General features: G+C 45.1%; 1 long non-coding RNA gene and 1 other non-coding gene across 2 annotated transcripts; both read left to right on the top strand.

Annotated features, from left to right (window-relative positions):
* The first annotated feature begins 4,222 nt into the window (after positions 1–4,222).
* Positions 4,223–9,406, top strand: LOC141578365 (uncharacterized). Its single transcript, XR_012508670.1, has 2 exons — positions 4,223–4,382; positions 8,090–9,406. It is a non-coding gene; the product is annotated as an uncharacterized LOC141578365 (long non-coding RNA).
* TRNAS-AGA (transfer RNA serine (anticodon AGA)) lies at positions 6,369–6,441 on the top strand. The gene has a single exon. It is a non-coding gene; the product is annotated as a tRNA-Ser (tRNA).
* Positions 9,407–19,936: the final 10,530 nt, after the last annotated feature.

Here is a 19,936-nt window from a genome sequence, read left to right on the forward strand (position 1 = left end):
TCTCCATTCCTCCCCAGCTTCTCCATGGCCCCGGCCCTTCACCCCTTCCCCTGGGCACCCAAAGAAGCTCCAGATTCTTCCAACTTAACAAGTGGGCAGTTCCATTTCCAGTCATGCCCTGGTCTGAGCCAGGGCCTGTGTTGAGGGCCTACCTCCTTCCCTGACCAGAATACATGCATACAAACACATAGAAGCAAGTACTGAGCGCCGTCTGTATTGCCTCGAGACCTCCCCGTGCCTGGTATTCAGGAACAAGCGTGATTTTAGCCCCTGCTGCTCCGAGGAGGTTTCTGTGGCCCAGAAAAAGTCTCAGGATTGAAGGCCATGGGCAAAGGAGTCACACCTCTGCCTCTGGCCCAGGGCGAGCACTCTGTGCACCCTCCTCACACAGGACACCTCACTTCTGTCACTTTTGGTCCCCCAGTGTCCAAGCGGTCTTCCTTCACCAGGTAATTCTCTGGGATGCCAGTGGCGTGTTGGATGATCCGCTTTGACACTGACACTAACTGGAGTTGGCGGTTAGCACAGACCCCCAGGTTGGGGCCTCCGTCCATCAAGATTGTCCCCTGCATCCCAGATGCCGGTCCCAAGGTCCCTGGTTACTCACAACTTCCTTCCAACCTGCCTGTAAATCGAAGGTTCCCGCAGGTCCTTCCCTGGGTTCCATCATTCTTTAGAACAGCTCCCTGAACTCGGGGAGACGCTTACGTTTACAGCTTATCACATCATGAAGGATGTGATACAGGGACAGAGGAATGGCCAGGTGGGGAGACACACAGGGCGAGGTCTCAGAGGGTCCCAGGTGCAGGGACTTCTGCCCCTGGGGAGCTCAGGTGGGTGGGGCCCAGCACAGGCCGCCCCAAGTATGCCCCGATGGAATTTCTGTTGTCTTGAATTAAAGGTACTTAAGAAACAGCTGGTACAGGAGGGACGGTGACCCTCCTCTCTGTCCCCTGAAAGCAGGGAATAAGCCTCCCACGGGAAAGGTGCCCTCCCTGTACCCAGAGCTACAGAGACGCTCGTCAGCATAGGCAGGGAATTCAGGGCTGAGAAGCCTCTATAAACTAGCCCTGCTGCTTCTCTGTTTACTAAGCACCCAGACCTCGGCTCCTCTGCTGGTCACGTCCTCTCAAATCTGCTGTTTCTTTGTCTGTAATGAACACAAACTGCCTGCTTTGGCCACTTTATAAATCTCATTTCTATGAGACCTCCGTGTTTACTACTTAAACTGTTTCTTTTCCCACAGTTCATCTGTCTTGTGTTAATTTTATTACAAGTCCAGCCACGAGCACCCATGAGAGGTAGAGGGGAAATTTCCCCTCCCGCATGGGTGTGCCACCCCCGGCACCTGGGCCTGTTCTCTGAGCCAGAAGTTCCTGCACAATTGGGATTTTTACATAACTTCATCGTGTCACTGGGAGCAGTCTCCAGTCTCCTCCCTCTCTGGAGGTGGGGCGGGGCTGAAGGTTCTGAGCGTCTAACCAAGGTCTGGTCTTCCTGGTGACCAGCCCCACCCAGGAGCCCACCCTGAGTTCCTGTCCCCCAGGGAATTCCCAGGGATGTGGGAGGTTGGTGTCAGGAACCAGGGTCAAAGACAAAATATGAGAACAAAAGACTCTCCTTATACCCCTACTTACGAGGATTTCAGGAGCTCTGTGTCAGAATCTTGGGGTAGGGCCCAATGTGTATATTTCTTATGATTTCACATTCTGGATGCAGAGAGACCCAGCTTTGCGTCTTGGCCTCACTACGTGCCTGTTTTGTGACCTTGGGCATGTTACCGAGTCCAAACTCGTTCTGCTCACTGCACGACAGGCAAATAAATCGGGAGATGAGGTGTTGGAGCAAGGAAGAGCGACTTTATTCCGAAAGCCGGCAGACCAAGAGGATGGTAGACTAATGTCTTGGTGAACCATCTCACTCAAGTCAAAATTCAGGCTCCTTTTACACTAAAAAGGGGAGGGGGTGTGGTTGGTTGTTGCAAACTTCTTGGTGTAGGAATCCTTTGTTCTTGCAGCCATCCACGTGGGTCACTTCATGGTGCCCCTGTAAAACCTCCAATAAAACAAATGTTATTTTGTATTTTGCAACTTGTTATCTCTATGTAAGTGCAAAAGTGTTAATATCCTTAAAGGGCAGAGCCTTGAGAATAGGCTCTCCTGTATATTTCAGGCTAAAGGCAACGTTGTTTTGCAAAAGGTGCAGAGCCAGCAAGCCTAAGCCTAGAAAACAGGGCACAGGTTTAAAGCCAAAGAAACAGATCTGATACCGAATCAGACTTGTTCTTTTCTGTTACACTGCTTCTTAAAATTCCAGTGTAGTTTGTACATTGACGTTATATCTCAATTCGGACCAGACACACCTCAAACATTCAAGAGTCGCATGTGGCTTGTTCTTTGGAAAGTACAACCTTAGAGAGTTGTTTTGAAGATTAGATTATAGGTAACAGGTGAAGTGATTAGCCTGGCTCTGGACATCTTAGCTGTAATTATTGTCACTGATGCAATAAAGCCAGAAATGAGAGGCATGTTATCTAGAGTAAGGCTGGGATGAATCTTCCAGAAAGAGTAAAATATTAATTAATGCCTAAAAGAGTCCAGAGGGAGTTCTGGGCTGCCAGGGTGTAATGGCTCCATAAATATCCATTAGATTAAATTTGTTAATCGTGTTGCTCAGATTCTCTCTGTCCTCATTGATTTTTGTCGGCTTCTTCCTAATAGAGGTGCGTTAACATTTTCTACTATAGTCATTGATTTGTGATTTTTTCCCTTGGTATTTTATTTTCACATGCTTTATCTATTTTGAAGTTAAATTGTTAGGAACGTACCATTTCATGGTATAGCAATCCATTCTGGTTTCCTTTGTGCCTGTTTTTATTTTGTCATTTCTTGCCATGTTGAAAGAAACTTACAGTTTTAGTCATCTCCGAGCATCCCAAACACATTAAGATCTTTGTTGGGCTGTTTATAACTTTCCTATGGAAAGAATTCATTCTGATTGTTGGTTGTTTGGGCTCTTCCTTAACATTTGATTTCTCTTTATGTTAAAACTATAACATGAAATTTTTCTAAAAGAATTTTCGTTTTGAATGGGAGATATTTTGTTTATTGACCCTTAAAAGTGTATTTTCTCTCTTTCTGCCTCATTGCTCATGTGTCTCCATCCGAGGGTTTTTGTAGTCACTTCTGCCTGGCTCCTGGACCCTTCGTTCAGAATGATTTCAAAAGGTGTTCATCTCTGGTGATAACAGAGGCTTTGCAAATCCACTTACTGAGCCAGGAGGAACTTGGTTTCCCTCTTGGCTATAGCATTTAGACTGTGGTCTCCCACATCCCCGGACCAGTAAATGCCACCGGCAACAATGGTTGGTTGGTTTTCTCTCTTGTCTTCATGTGACGAGGACATGGGGAGGGCGGACCCCTCCTCTGGCTTCACGTAAACCTTGCCTTTGGTCCCCCTCTTGGGCCAAGCATTTTGGCTCCTTTAACTCACTGCCATGATTCTTTTTCTCATCCACGTCTTAGGAGGCTTGTCCCCTGCTTTATATATATATTTTTCATTTTCTGGTTTATTGTTGTGGAATCTGGCTCTGTCAATTTACATATCTCATCTGTCATGGTTATGTTTTGAAACAGAAACGTGATCTCATTTCACTTTGCAGACGAGAGGTCCCAACTTGGTATTTTTAGTATGACTCTCTGTTATGTATTCCTCTGAGTGTGCAAGCTCTTTGGGGCTTTGAATGACCCGATGTGGTCTTCCCAGAATTAGCACAATGTCCAGACATGGGAGAGGCTCGTCCATAAATGTGGGGTTGAGGCGGGAAGCCCCATAAAAAGACCAGCAGGACTCCTAGGCAGGGCCGCTGCTCTCCTCCCAGCACCGTCAGGTTCCCTGGCCCAGAGGCTCTATCTCACTTTCTGCCTCTAAAGCGGCTAAATTACACCTAAAATTCTATTGGTTCCCTGAGCTCATTTCTGATTGGTTATTTCCTTCACTCCTGATTGGGTATTACTCTCACTTCTGATTGGTCCACTTCCCTAACTTCTGATTGGCCCATTGGTAGTACTTCATTTGCATGGAGCTCACTCCTGATTGGTCTATTTCTACAAAGCTTGTTCCTGGTTGGTCAACTTCTGTTGTACTTTATTTGCATATGATGTTGCAAGTGTAAAACTGGCAGCCTATAAAAGGCCTGTGTAAACCTACAGATGGGGTCCAGAGTTTGAAGTGTTAACTCCTTTTGGCCTGCTTGCGTAATAAAGCTGAGCTGTCCAACTCTCCGAGTCTCTCGCCTGGATCTAGGTTGCTGTCACAACTGAGCTGTAACAGCGAGCTGTAACACATTTTTCCGCAACACTTCAATCAAGCATGTAGACTTGGTAAGTGTCTTGAGAGTCTATCATCATTGTGGTTTTTTTTTAAATTCTTAAAAAAAAATTTTTTTCTTGTTTGGTTATTTTTGGAAGGGGTGGTAATTGGGTTTATTTATTTATTTATTTTGATGGAGGCATTGGGGATTGAACCGAGGACTTCGTGCATGCTGAGCACACGCTCAACCACTGACCTATGCCCTCCCCGTCATAGTCTTTTTAAAAAACTTATTAGATGTATGTACTCGTTTATGTCTTTATTCCACAGATAGGACTTTCTTCAGGGCTGTATTTGTGCATTAAAAAAAAAAAAATCAAACCCGCCTTCAGGGAAAGCCTTACTGCCCTGGCGGCGGACAGAAGCGGTTAGGAAGGGGGAGGGGGGCGGTCAGGAAGAAGCACGGCCGAGGGGACCCTCTGGTCTCCAGCTCCTCCATGTGCTTTCAGGCCTGGTCTCAGGTCTCGTGGAGACCTTTCTTGACCAACCTCTCGGCCAGTCCCTCTGGGACGGAGAGTTTCTTCGGCAATGATGGGTCAGTGGTATCATTCTGTTGGGGGTAGTTCTCTGGTAACTGACTGTGGCTGTGCAGGTCTGAGGCCACCTGTGAAGTCGTTTTTCTGGGTCCCAGTTCGACTTTCTCCACTGCCCCCTCACCTCCTGTTCCCTGCTTTTCATACACATGACGTGTTCTCAACCACAGTTAGCGAAAAAACTTTAAAATTAAACTTATAATTGAGGCATAGTATGTAGAAGAGCACAAATCTTAAGTGAACAACTCAATAAATGTCTACAGATAAACCCACACCCCGACATAGCCATGGCCGACGCCCAGGTGGCAAGTGTCTCCAGCATCACGCCTGCCTCCTGTGAGCTCCGTCTGAGGGGGAGACTGCGGACCTCCAGTCCATCGCTCGCGGCCTGTAGTGGTCTTGCTTATTCTTTTTTTTTTTTTTTTTTTTTTTTTTTTTAATGGCTAAACAAAGCAGTATATTCATGCTATGGAATACTCCAAAGCCATAAAAAAGAAAAGTTACTGATACATATCACAGTCTGGACAACTCTCCAGAAAATTATACTGAATAAAAAAATTCAGCCTCAAAAATGTACATGCCATATGATTCCAATCATACAGCATTCTTTAAAAACAATTTTTTTATAGAAGTGTACTTGATTTACAATGTTTCAAGTGCAAAGCAATTAGGTTCAACATATACCTACATTTTTTTCAAATTCTTTTCCAGCATAGCTTATTACAAGAAATTGAATATAGTTCCTTGTGCTATGCTGTAGGTCCTTGTTTATTTTATATAGAGTGTGTATTTGTTAATCCCAAACTACTAAATTATCCCTCCCCCAAATTTTGCCTATTTTTGAACTGTGTGTATTCTTAAAAAAAAAACTTTGTTTAGAAATAACTTAAAAATTACAGAGAATTTGCAATAATAGTACAGAGAGCATCCACAAACCTGTCACTTAGAGTCACCAATGGCCAACATTTTGCCCCTAGTGCTTTATTATCTACTTATTTCATATAAATGTTTTCTCCCAAGTCTCTCCTTGAACTTTGGGGAGTATGTTGCATCCCCCTGACTCTTTACTTCTTGGTACTTCAGTGTGCATTTGCTAGAAATAAAAATTTCTCTCACGTAATCAAAGTAGGGTTATCAATTTAAGTAAACTTAACATTGACACAGTACTTTAAAGTCTATGTTCCAGTTTTACCAGCTGGCTCAGTAATGTCATTTCTCACACCGCATTCCTCCCACCAGCCCCCTGCCCCTCAATACAGGACCCAGGCTAGGTTTGGGTATTGCAGTTGGTTGTCACGTCTCTTTAATCTCTTTTAATCTGGTATCTATACCCCGTTTTTGTTTTGTTTTGTTGGTTTTTTTTTTTTTTGGCTTTTATGCATTTAACTTTTTTTTTTTGAAGAATTTGGGGTGCATTGCCACACATTCCTTAATTCCATAGCTTCAGACTATGCATGCCAAGGGGGAGGGTATGGCTCAGTGGTAGAGTGCATGCCTAGAATGCATGTGGACCTGGGTTCAATCCCCAGTACCTCCACTAAGTAAATAAAACTAATTACTTTCCCCTCCAAAAAAACAAAAATAGACTGTATTCCGGCTGAGATAGAATATAAGTGACATTTTTGTCCTTCTCATATTGTATCTGGTTACACCTCTGTCCTTCACTGCTGCTATTGATTTTTAAGAATTTATGTATGTATGTATTTACTTATGGAGGTACTGGGGGTTGAATCCAGGACCTCGTGCATGCTAAGCACCACTCTACCCCTGAGCTATGCCCGCCCTCCCCCGCTGGTGCTGGTAAGTTTGATCACTTGGTAATTACTGTACAGTTAGTGTTTTCCCCTTTCATCTTATAACCAGTCCGTGGGGAGGTGCTTTAAGACCATGCTCATATCCTGCTCCCTAATAAAATCTGCCCCTCCCTCCTCCTCGACATTGCATCCATTGATGATTCCTGTCTGCTCCATGTGGCTGGAGCCCGTCCCCCTCCCACAGGGGCAGCTGGCATCCAGCACCCCTGCAAGCAGTGGTCCTCCCTTCTGTCCGCTTACTTATGCGTGTTGTCTGGGCTCCTGGATTCCAAATGGCTTAAAATCAGCAAACTGACTACTTGTAAAGGAGCTTTCTGTCCTTCTATTTTTTTTCAATATACTTATTCTTGGGTCAGTACCCCATGGGCTTTGTCCCTTCTTAAAGCAGTGTTTACAGTTTAGAGTCTGGAAAGATACATCTTTCCCCATTTACTCGTTCTCTTCAGAATTTCTTTTGAGGTTTTCTCCCACTTCTTATTCTGGCTGAGTTTTAGAACCATTTTTACGGAATGGCACCCCCATGCCATTTCCCCTTAAGCCTTCCCTAGACTCCGGTGGGATTTTGATAGAACTGCTCTGGACCTGTAGGTACAATTATAAATAACAGGCAATTTTATGATATGTAGTCCTTTCACCAAGGACAAGTCTGCTCTCCACTTATCCAAGTTTTAATCTGGCCATGAGCCTTTAGAAACGTAGGGCACACAAATGTGCCTGCCATTGCTCGGAGGGTTTCTCAAGTGAGTTCAAACCTTTGCAAGAATGTTGCTCTGGTGCTTGGAGTCAACCGAGAGAAATGAAAATAAAACGCAAAAACCAAATGCCAAGGAAATGGAAAGACAAGAAGGTGGGGAGGAGACTGTCCAGGACGTTTCACTTAACCAGATAAGCCTTCTGGAAGTCCTGCATGTCACCTGCCAGGCACCGTGCTAGACTTGGGGACAAAGAGCAGAAGCCAGACCGGAGGAAAGAATCAATCACATGAATCAAAGGAAAAAACAGAATCTCCAACACGTTCTCATGCCACTCCCTTCTCGCATGTGCCTTTCGGAGCTCCCCGCCCCTGTGAGACCCCCCCCCCACCAGGAGTTCACAGAGAGGCCGAGGTCTAAGGCGGGGGTGGGGTGGGGGGGGTGCGATGAGCAGGAATCTGCCTGTCCCATTTCACAAATCTCCACCACAGCGCAGCCCCTTAGAGCTTGAAGAAAGTGGGTTTTAGGATGGATGACAGGCAGTCTTGCTTAGGACAGCAGGTGATGCAGTGCCGGCTTCAGCCGCGGGGAGGCAGCACGCACACTGAACAAGAGCGCGGGGCCTGGAGGGGGAAGGACAGGGCAGTATGTCTGTGCAGCTGACTGTTTTAATTTACAGTCTGGAAACGTCCTGAGAGCTTCACTCGGCATCCTGCACCTAGGGACCCAGCTGCCTGGAAGCGATGTCACCGCGCAGCACTCAGTTCTCTGTGCTCGGACACAAGCAGGTGAGACCGTGGGGACCACTGGCGACGACAGGAGTGGGTCTGAGGTGCTCGTGGAAGTGCCTTAGCTTCTATCAGCTTCTCAGGCTGTCGGCTTCTGGGACGTGGCCCAGGTCACTCGCCACGCGGTCCGGCAGCCCTGAGCCCCAGAGTGAGCCGCCGTGTCCCCCTCTGCAGGTCCTGGGCTTGGCCGTCTCTGTGGTTTCCGGGTGTCCCCGGCCACCGCCCTTTCCCTCCTTTACCTCTTCCTTCGTCCTTCCTTCCATCCCTCCTTTCGTTCCTTCCACAGGTGTTTGAGAAACACCTCCTCACTGAGTTCCTAACTCCTGAGTGGAAGTCTCTCCTAAACAAGAATTTAGCAATTGTTTCTATGTCCCTCTTGTTCTGGGTAACTGGAAGGGGATGAGTTCTTTCCAGCATTTAAGTAAATGAAAGTGGACCCAAGACTCAGTTCAGTTTCAAATTAGCAGCTCTGAAAAGTCCCCTTTCCAGCCTCTTTCCCCATCTTCCCTTCCCTTTGAGAGGTGATTGCCCATAAGAGACAGTAGGACCGTGTACACCTGGAAACGTAGCGCTAAATATTCACCGCCAGGCAGCGTGGCTGGGAAAGATGGAGTGAGGAGAAATATCCCAGAAGTCAGGCCAGGACGTCGCCCACTTTTACTCAGGCTTCAGGGAGGCAGGTGGAGACACGCTGGGGATGAAGCACCTTCCGCTACCCGAGTCAAGCACTTGCTTGCTCTGACAAGAAACATGCAGATCTTCCCCACATTTCCCTTTGGGAAGACAGATTCATGCAGCCTCCGTGTAAGGACCATGGACGGTGTCCTCTGCAGCCGTGCTGTGACCACACCTGCCCTCTGGGCTCGCAGAGATGGTTTACTGGGGATGGACATGCTGTGGTTGTCAGGAGAGGAGAGGGTAACAGCGACACCCCAGTTGGAAGTGGGGGGGACATTTCTGGAACTGGGTGCTTGCTGGAGGAGGCAGCCCACGCACACCCCACGTCAGGGAGCAGGGGACCAGCTATTTTTGCCTTAGAGATTTTGAACACCTGTAACTTGGTACAGTCTTTCCGAGGGGCAATGTGCTATTACATATGCAGTCATTTCCCTTCCAGGAATTAACTTAAGAATTCATAATGTCCACAAAGGTTCAGCTACAAAGATGCCCATCAGAGGACCATTTCCAAAAAAAAAAAAAAAAACAAAGTTTAAGACACAGATATTAACTGAAAAAAAGGCTTTGAAGCAGCACACACAGCATAATCCTGTTTGTTACAGAAATATACCCACATGTGCGCACAGAAGTCCTGGAAGATGTTAACAGACTCGGTCACTACACGGTGGGGTCATAAGGTGTTTTTCGTTTTCTGTAAATTCATATAATAACCAAATATTACCTTTATGATACAAAAGAAAGTTTATGTTTAGGTTTTAAAGATCAATTACTCCTTTTCTTTAGTGTCCTCTTACAATCAAAGTGGATGATTGACCCATGATTTCCCCCCTAACTTTGATTTACTCAATCCATGGGTCTCTGAATGTCTCTATCATTTCTGTGAGAACTGGAAACACGCCTGGCTCCAGGTGGGCTCGAGAAACCGAGAGCTGAGGCAGTGACGGGGGAAGCACCCCACACCTCGGCCAGGCTGGTACGCACACAGATGAGCGAGTGAGAAGTGCTGGACTTTCAATGCCTGGGAGCCCCCAGCTCCTAACAAGCTCACTTTTCTGACCGATGGTGAAAGATGAGGGTCACTAGAAAATATCTTAACAGTTGGCCTGATCATTGTTGACTCATGTATATGATAAATTAGGTCAAGCTAACTTATACAAAAAAAAAAAAACCAGTAGGAGAAATGACTAACCACAGATGTTCCCTGGAGCCCCCCCCCGCCCCCGCCTTGAGGCTGAGGGTGCCCACCTGTTCTGTCCGATGCCCTTCCCACCTGTTAGAAAGTGGGACGAGGTCTTTAAAAAGTGGTAAGAGTTCTCCATTCCGTTCACTTTTGCATCAGTGGTTATTTTTAAGAAAAGCAGTTTCAGCAGTTGTAGCTGATGTGACCTCTTGGATATTCCGGAACCTCAGGATTTTTTAGAGCCGCTTACTGTTTTACTACCTGAAGCTGTTTGCAGGGCTCATCGGTATCTCTTAGTGGGACTGAAGGCCCTCGCTCAGGTCTAAAGAATCAGTTTGGAGTTGCCCGAGGGGGTCACGTGGACCGAAAGGGCAGCCCCTTTCCCCTTTACTCACCACCGTCAGCACCACCCCTTCTGCTTGGATCCTCATTTTTCCCAAATACCCGTTTCCTCGGGAGCCAGACCCTCAGCTCTGTCACTAATGGTGGTATTTTAGCAGCAGGCTGGCTGGTATTACCAGCTTGTAAAACTCTATGTTTGAGGAGGGGCAGAGCCCACCTTACCATCATAGCCCTCCTCTTTGAGGTGGACGGTCACAGTCTGTGTTTCCACAGCCAAAAAAATGGACCATCAGCCAACTGACTGATGTCGTAGTGAAAAGCAGGGCCCTAGGGGGCCTTCCTGGGGCAGACCCCTCCCCATCCCCTACTCAGCAGCTCCTCTCTGAAGGACCCAGACCATAGACGCTAAAACCTACCACGCAGGAGAAGAAATTAACTATGTGAGGACCATGAGCACGTGGCCCCCAGACCCAGTGCCTCAGGATTCCTCACCATCGACCAGAGAATTGTGCACAGCTGGTCACACACCCTGGGACTGCCCCTCCCTCAGCTGGTCTTTAAAAAGGCTCAGCTGAGGTGGGTGGGGAGCGCTCAGTGGTGCTCAGCATGCCCGCAGTCCCAGGTTCAATCCGTTTCTCCGCTTAAAAAAGTAAGATTCTTAAAAAAAAGAAAAAAAAGGCTCAGCTGAAACCCCTCGAGTAGGGGGCGGGTTTTGGGCACGATCCACCCGTACTCCTTGCTCGGCCCAGCAGTGAACATTTCTCTGATCCAAACTCCGGCATTTTGGTTTGCTTGGCCTCACCGTGCGTGGGGCACACGGACTCGTGTCGGGAACAGTTTCGGGGGAGCCAGCGGGGAGCCTGTGCCCGGGAAGGGTCGGCCCCGGCCGAGGGCAGCCCCTCCCCGGGTCCCAGCAGCGGCCCGGGCTCACGTTGCTCCGGGAAGCAGGAGGGACCCTTCCTGAGGTCAAGGCCGCCCCGGGACGAGGCTCTTTGGAGCCGAGAACCTTCTGGAGCTGCGTCCACACTGCAAGGGTGAGTGTCTCCGGCTCGCGCGGGCGGGGAACCTGCCCACTCCATCTGGGCTCAGTCCCTCTGGGAAGGGAGCCGCCCCGGGCTCATCATGAGCCCCCCGGGTCCCTGCCCCTCCGAGGACTGGGCCCACCTGTGTGGAGGCCTCGTCTGGGGGTGGAAGTGGAATTTTTAGGCGACACCTCCTCTGTGGCCTGTGTGACCAAACCTTACCTGCCGTTTGTGTGTGTGTGTCTGGTTTTGGGGTGAGCCACTCCGGTTGTGTAGGATGGAAGATTGTCCCCACTCCACCCAGGCTCCTTCCCTCCCGGAAAGTGGGTCATTCTGGGCTCACTTGGGAGCCAGGCCACTGGGGAGCCTCCATCTGGGAGAGGAAGTGGAATTTGGGGACCACACCTCGTCTGAGCTTCTGTTTGTGGGAGTGTGTGTGTGTGTGCGCACACCTGGACTGGCTGAGGCGTCTCTGAGTACTGGGGCTCCCGTGTGACGGCACCCGGGTGTCCTCCCTCTCATGTTGGCCTCGCCTGGGGTGAAGCATCAGCAGGGACGTTCCCTTTCCAGCCTTGGTCTTTGATTCAGCCTCGTCTCTGACTGGGCACTGGCTGGGGTGCTGCCTTTGGGGCCAGGGAACTGTGACCCTGGAGACTGTTTTGAACTTGTTTGCTTGAGGGTTGATAGCATAGGATGATCAGAGCTCTGTTCCACCTTCCAGTCCCGCTAGGGCGTGCTCCGTTGTGCTCCCATAAATGAAAGAAACAATAAAAATATATATATATTTATAACACTGTGTGGGCTCAGCGCTCCCTGAGATCTGGAGAACAGTGGTCCTGATGGCTCTGCTGTCACAGCAAAGTGGGCGGCGTGCAGTTTGGCTTTTATTTTGGCGGCGGGGGGGGGGGTTGTGTGTGTGTAGGGGGTCTCAGTACCTGAGTCCAAGTCCTGTTCTCTCTTCCTGGTTTTGCTGAAAGTGAGGCATGTGAGTGTGAGAGAGTGATGATGTATTATTGTCTATTACTCTTATTTCTTTAAACTAAAGTGGATATTTGGGAACTGGGGGGAAAAGTCCTATAAATAGGGAAGATAGTTGGGTTTTTAAAAGCTGTTAGAGGAGAAATTTGCATTTCTCTTCCTGTGCCTTTGAGATGTAATGAGCTACCTTTTTTTCTCAAGGAAAAAAAGCTTTTTAAAACTCAAGCGGAAAAGCTAGGAGAGCTCTGGTTCTGTCTTTAGGTAAAAAATTAACTTGTGAATGAGTTTTATTTAATTAATTGACTTAAAAGTTTAAGTGCTTACAAACTAAATACTTGTAAGTATAAAAGAAGCTAGACAGAACAAACAGGCTCCTGTGACCTAGGAAATGTTGGTATTAAGTTGATATCTGATACTGAGGCTAGCTTCATCTTGTTGGTATAATCAATACAGACATGCCTTTGTACCTAGGATTCCTGAAGGTCAGTAAGTTCATGTGGTTTCTGTTGCAGAGTTGTCAGCAGGAAGAAAAACTTAACTTGGTTTGATGGCATTCTTATAAGTGAATTAAATGCAAATAGGATGAGAGCTTTTGGGCGAGCACTTTGGAAATAATTGTTTTAGGAATGTCTACTTACCAAATATCTAGAGAGATTATTTCTTAACTTGAAATTTTAAGAGTTGTGCTAAGTTAAATGATGGAAGTTTACTGACTAGTTTTGTAGCTGGGTCATTCCCAAAGAAAAAAGGTACTGAAACAGTCACTAGAAATTAAGATTTTTAAGAATTGAAGATTTAATTTAAATATGTAATTGAAACTAGTTAAAAATGGGATAAATGTCCTTTACCCATTTTTTAATGGGACTGTTTTTATTTTGTTGTTAAGCTTTAGTTCTGTACAGATTCTGGATGGTAATTTCTGACACATCATTTGCAATTTTTTCACCCATTCAGAAGATCGCCTTTTCACTTTAATTGTGCCCATTGATTTTTCTAGTTCTACAAAAATTGCTAGCAGTGTTTTAATACTATAATTTCTTTAATTCTCCAATTAACCCTTTTATGAATATCTTCCATTATAAAGCTGTATAATTCCTTTCTTAATATTAAAAGAAGAAATCTCAAATAATAAAAAAACAGGGGGAACATTTCAGCATACAGTAGGAAAGTAGGATAGTTGTTTTGAGTATAAAAAGGAAGGAGAAAGGGAGTTACGTCTGGTTGAGGGAAAAGAGGGTCATTTGGTCCCACTGATGGTTGTTTCTAGATAGAAAAAAGGGACAAACTAATATGGAAACAGAAAGTTGTGGAAAGTTTGTAGAAAGGGACCCCTAAAAAAAAGCAGTTCTGTGCATGGTTGGGCTGAGATTAAACTTAATTAGGTAAATGAATTTTGTTAAAAGTAGGCTCGTGCAGGACCAGATCTGGCTCCTCTGTTAGGTGAACAAGTTTACTTAAAATGCTCCTGATAACAGATTGTGTGAAACTTTTTGGTATTTTTTACAAACTTCCTATCAAATTCTAATTAAAGTTCTTTTTGACTTCGGCTAACTTGGGGGGCTTCAGAGGGCCCCTGCGGCAACTCAGAGAGAACTGTTTAACCAGGAGAGGCTGGTGTGCTGGATCGCACGGGAAGCCTTGCCGAGGGAGCGATGCACCTGCTCGGACTGTGCGGTGTGGGTGGACGTTGTCGATGTGGACATGCTAGAGGTGACGCGGGGTCTCAGGTTTGGGAACGTCCTGGCACCATGCTGCCAGTCACGGTTCTGGCTGTTTTCTTGGAAGGTTGTTTGTCACGGCAACTTGATTAAGCTTCTCTGTCAAAAGCACATAGTCAGATCTTTACCTTGGCCTCGTTGGGTCTTGTGTCATTCGGGGACAGTTACCCTGATGCTTTGCGGGACTGGTTCATCTTCAAGAAAATTCATAAGAGGGTCCTTCTGACAAGTACGGGTTTCTTTTGGATCGTGCTGCTGAGCTGGATAGGATATTTAAGATGTCTAATGAAAACTGCATATAGCTGTTAGTAAAAGGGATTGATAGCATAGGATTAAGTAAACTGATGAATAGTTATAATTAATTGGTTGAAGTATTACCGGCTTTTTAAAAAAACTGAAGTACAGTCAGTTACAGTGTGTCAGTTTCTGGTGCACAGCACAGTGTCCCAGTCATGCAGATACATACATATATTCATTTTCATATTCTTTTTATTAAAGATTATTATTACAAGATATTGAATATAGTTCCCAGTGTTATACAGAAGAAATTTGGTTTTTATCAATTTTTATATATAATGGTTAACATTTGCAAATCTCAAACTCCCAGATTTATCCCTTCCCACCCTCTTTCCCTCCTTGGTAACCGTAAGGTTATTTACTATGTCTGTGAGTCTGTTTCTCTTTTGTAGATGAGTTCATGGTGTTCCCTCTTTTTTTTTTTTTTTTCTGATTCCACATATAAGTGATTATCATATGGTATTTTTCTTTCTCTTTTTGGCTTACTTTACTTAGAATGATGATCTCCAGGTCCATCTATGTTGTTGCAAATGACATTATTTTATCATTTTTTATGGCTGAGCAGTATTCCATTGTATAAATATACCACAGCTTCTTTATCCAGTCATCTGTTGATGGACATTTAGGTTGTTTCCATGTCTTGGCTATTGTAAATACTGCTGCTTTGAACACTGGGTGCGTGTATCTTTTCAAATTAGAGTTCCCTCTGGATATCTGCCCAGGAGTGGGATTGCTGGATCATATGGTGACATTATTTTTAGTTTTTTGAGGAATCTCCATACTGCTTTCTATAATGGCTGCACCAAACTACATTCCCACTAGGTATTACTGGCTTTTAATCTGTTTTCTAATTAAACTATTTACTAAATGTTTGTCTCCCTTCAATATAGTCCCTAATGTTTAGGACACTCTACTGGAGCTGTCACAGAGGGTAACTACTCATGATGTGTACCACTGCGTGCTTTCAGTCTACTGCTAAAAGCACATGTACGATGCTTGTGTGACAACTGGGTGTAAGTGATAAAATGTATGGCCTGTAAAGTGCTTCCCCATTAACACGCCTCTCAGCCTGTTCACCTTATCTGATTAGTTTTCCTCCAACCTGGATAACCAGGCAAACATAACAGAAGCCTGGCACCGAGGGACATTACCTAATCCGGGGACAGGAGCTACCACCCCAGCGATGAGGGACAGATGTTAAACAGCAGTGCTTTCTAGTGGAAGATTTGCAGTCAAAAGGAAAAATGATGGGAAAATCCACCCATACTGAGGTACGGGGAAATCATTCTGGCTTATGCACGGTTTGACGTAAACTTCACTGACCGAAGTTTGGACGTGCATCACACATCTGCTTTGGCCTTGAGGAGGGACGTGCATTTGGAAGTCAGAATGCAGAAGCTTGGTTCAGACTCCCCAGGTACACCTAGGTGGCCACTGGGGACGTGATTTCAGACATCTGTGTTAGGACTGGGGTGAGGGACTGTCAGTTCTTCTCAAATAAAGCAAATTCAGTGCAGTGTCAGAACTCGATGGCTATCTGACCCTTTTCTGTTAAAAACAACAGCAGACTTTCTCAGTGCCCTGACACACCCTCCATGCTCATATGAAGTCTGCTTTAGGAGACTCAAGGTCACAACGGTCACTTCCCTGGTCCCATCAGATGCCAGGAAGGCACAGTTAGGTGCCGCCCACCCCAGGAAGACTTCTTGGCAGGAGGAGTTAAAGTCATTTTCTTTGCTTTTTTGGTGTTAGGGGTTGCACTCATTGAGATCAATTTGGCTTGTGTACCTTGAGCAGGACACTAATTAAAAAGAATGAAAACCGACGTGTGACACGGACGTGAGTTCTTTGGAAACAATATTCAAAAGCAGAGAAGCACCTGACTGTGGGATCGGCTGTTGTTTGCCTGCGGTTAGTCCGCAGGTCTGGGGATTAAGGCATCACATGATAGAGATTCTTCCTGTTAGTATGAAAAGATAGCATGTGTCTCAAAAGAGAAAAAAATAAACTTCCCCAAAGTTAGATGTTAAAGGGGAACAGAATATGCCCTCAAATACGCCACTTTGGCAGGTGAATGACTTTGAACTGAAGGCAGCTAAGACCTAGCAGACGCAGGGAAATTTTCACTATCTACCTTAACTACCTAGAAGAATTTAGATAGGGGGCCTGTACCAGAAAAACAGCTATTATTAGATATGATTTTCTTTTTTTTGGAAAGACCTGTCTGTATGGTAAGGCCAAATTCTAATTAGCAAAGAAAGAAAGAAAAGAAAGAAAAGCAGATGATGCAACGGAGGCTGGAGGCTGGCAGCCCTGCAGGCTCGGGACACGAGCTGTTGGCCAGAGGGGACAGTGACACTTGCATTGGGTCTGCTTGTTCCAGGAGATCCTAGAGGCGGAGTGTGGACGGCTGTCCCTGGAGTCCGCAGGAGTTGCTCCTGGAAGCTGGCAGATGGGGCTTTGCAGCAGGTAGACTGGGACAGCTGGAAACTGGAGAAGAGAAGTCTGTTGTTACAGGAAGTCGACTTTATAGAAAATTCCTGAAAGCAGTAGAAACTTGACCCATCACTAGGCAAGCAGACCCTTTTGCGAAGCTGTATTCCTGTACAAAGCCAGGCGGCCACCTAGGGACACATGCTTATACAGCTCCTGAAGACGTTTGCCCAAGGGGCCTCAGAGCACAGAGACCTCCTCCTGTCCGTCCGTCTTTCCATGGCCTCTGGGGACAGCGCATCAGCAGAACTGGTATTTGCAACCTGCCCGACCGACCCCATCACTCAGCTATAAAACCATGGATGGAAACCAGACAAGCAGCGCCAGCCCTCCATCCCGCCAGACTAGGAAGAACTTCCAAAGTGGGGACACCCAGGCAGAGAGGACACTATCGGGCATTCTTAGAGTGATGCCAACAGGAGGAACCGGGCATGGCGAGGCGGACGAGAGCGGCAGAAGGGTGCCGCACTGCGGGCTGGACCGTGTTGCTGGGCTCAGAGCCACGAGCAGCCACCGCTTTGTGCTCCTGCTTTGACCAGAGGAGATTGTTCCGGGTCTGCCCACAAAAACCTTCATCCCAGAGGCCTGCACACTCACGCAGCCACCAGCGCCTCCGAGAGCTGTGACTTAGGACCCAGGTCCAGTTTTGCTGCAAACAGGAGAGATTCCCATTTTGATGCAGTTTTTCTCAAAGAAGGATTCTTTGTAAAAGAATTTTAAAATTGATGTATAGATTTACAAAGCTGAGTTAGTTTCAGGTGTACAAAAAGTGAGGTTCAGTTATATGTATGTGTCTGTCTGTCTGTCCATCTATTCTTTATCAGATTCTTCTCCATTATAGGTTACTACAAGATACTGAATGTAGCTCCCTGTGCTGTACAGTAGGTCCTTGTTGGTTATCTATGTATGTTAATCCGAAACTCCTAATTTTCCCTTCCCCGCCTTTTTTCCTTTGGTAACTATAAGTTTGTTTTCTATGTGAGTCTATTTCTGTTTTGTAAATAAGTTCATTTGTTTTTTTAATGGCTGAGTAGTATTCCATTATATATATAAGCCACATTTTTTGTTATTAATTAAAGTGTAGTCAGTTTATAATGTGTCAATTTCTGGTGTACAGCATGTTTCAGTCATACATGTACATACATATATTCCTTTTCAGATTCTTTTTCATTATAGGTTACTGCAAGATACTGAATAGAGTTCCCTGTGCTGTACAGAATGAACTTGATTACCTGTTTTATATATGGTAGTAGTATCTGCACATCTTGAACTCCCAATTTATCCCTTCCCAATCCCTTTCCCCTTTGGTAACCGTACGTTTGTTTTCTAAGTGAGATTCTTTCTGTTTTGTAAGTTCATTTGTGTCTTTTTTTTTTTTTTTTTTAAGATTCCACATATAAATAATAAGGTATTTTTCTTCCCCTTCTGGCTTACTTCACTTAGAATGACAGTCTCTGGGTCTATCCATGTTGCTGCAAATGGTGTTATTTTATTCTTTTTTATTGTTAAGTAGTATTCCATTGTGTATATATATCACATCTCCTTTATCCAGTCATCTGTTGATGGTCATTCAGGTTGCTTCCATGTCTTGGCTATTGTAAATAGTGCTGCTATGAACACTGGGGTGCAGGTGTCTTTTTTGAATTAAGAGTTCCCTCTGGATAAAAGCCCAGGAGTGGGACTGCTGGATCACAGGGTACATCTGTTTTTAGTCTTTTGAGGAATCTCCATACTGTTTTCCACAATGGCTGCACCAAACTGCATTCCCACCTGCAGTGTAGGAGGGTTCCCTTTTCTCCACAGCCTCGCCAGCATTTGTGGACTTTTAAATGATGGCTATTCTGACTGGTGTGAGGTGATAGCCTCACTGTAGTTTTGATTTGCATTTCTCTGATAATTAGTTGATATTGAGCTTTTTTTTTTCATGTCTATCGGCCACTTGTATGTCTTCATTGGAGAACTGCTTGTTTAGTTCTGCCCACTTTTGGATTGGACTGGTTTTTTTTATTATTTTATTATTACTAAGTTGTATGAGCTGTTTATATATTCTGTAAATTAAAACCTAATCAGTTGCATCATTTGCAAATATATTCTCCCATTCCATAGGTTGTCTTTTTGTTTTGCTTATGGTTCCTTCACTGTGCAAAAGCTTATAAGTTTAATTAGGTCCCATTTGTTTATTTTTGCTTTTATTTCTATCACCTGGGTAGACTGCCCTAGGGGAATATTGCTGAGATTTATGTCAGATCATGTTTTGCCTATGTTGTCTTTTAAGAGGTTTATAGTGTCTTGTCTTATGTTTAAGTCTTTAAGCCATTTCGTGTTCATTTTTGTGTGTGGCGTGATGGAGTGTTCTAACTTCACTGATTTACATGCAGCTGTTAAGTTATCCCAACACCATTTGCCAAAGAGACTGTTTTTACTCCATTGTATATTTTTGCCTCCTTTGTCAAAGATTAATTGACCAAAATTGGTGGGTTTACTAAGGGTTTTCTGTTTTGTTCCATTGGTCCATATGTCTCTTTTTGTACCAACCATCCTGTTTTGATCTGTAGCTCTGTAGTGTTGTCTGAAGTCTAGGAGGGTTATTCCTCTAGCTTCATTCTTTTTCTTCAGTATTGATTTGGCAATTCTGTGTCTTTTGTGAGATCCATATATATTTTAGGATTATTTCTTCTAGTTTTGTGTAATTTGACATTAAATCTGTAGATTGCTTTGGGTAGTATGGCCATTTTAACAATACCAATTCTTGCAATCCAAGAACATGGGATATCTCTCCATTTCTTTAAATTATTTTTAATTTCCTTAATGAATGTTTTGTAGCTCTCCACGTATAAATCTTTCACTTCCTTTATCAGATTTATTCCTAAGTATTGTATTTTTTGGATGCAATTTTAAGAGGGATTGTTTCTTTTCTGATATTTCACTGCTAATATAAAGACATGCAACTGATTTCTGTATGTTAATCTTGTAACCTGCTACCTTGCTGAATTCTTTCATCAGCTCTAATAGTTTTTGTGTGGAGCCTTT

The sequence above is a fragment of the Camelus bactrianus genome, chromosome 1, assembly GCF_048773025.1.
Source record: "Camelus bactrianus isolate YW-2024 breed Bactrian camel chromosome 1, ASM4877302v1, whole genome shotgun sequence".
Taxonomy (NCBI): domain Eukaryota; kingdom Metazoa; phylum Chordata; class Mammalia; order Artiodactyla; family Camelidae; genus Camelus; species Camelus bactrianus.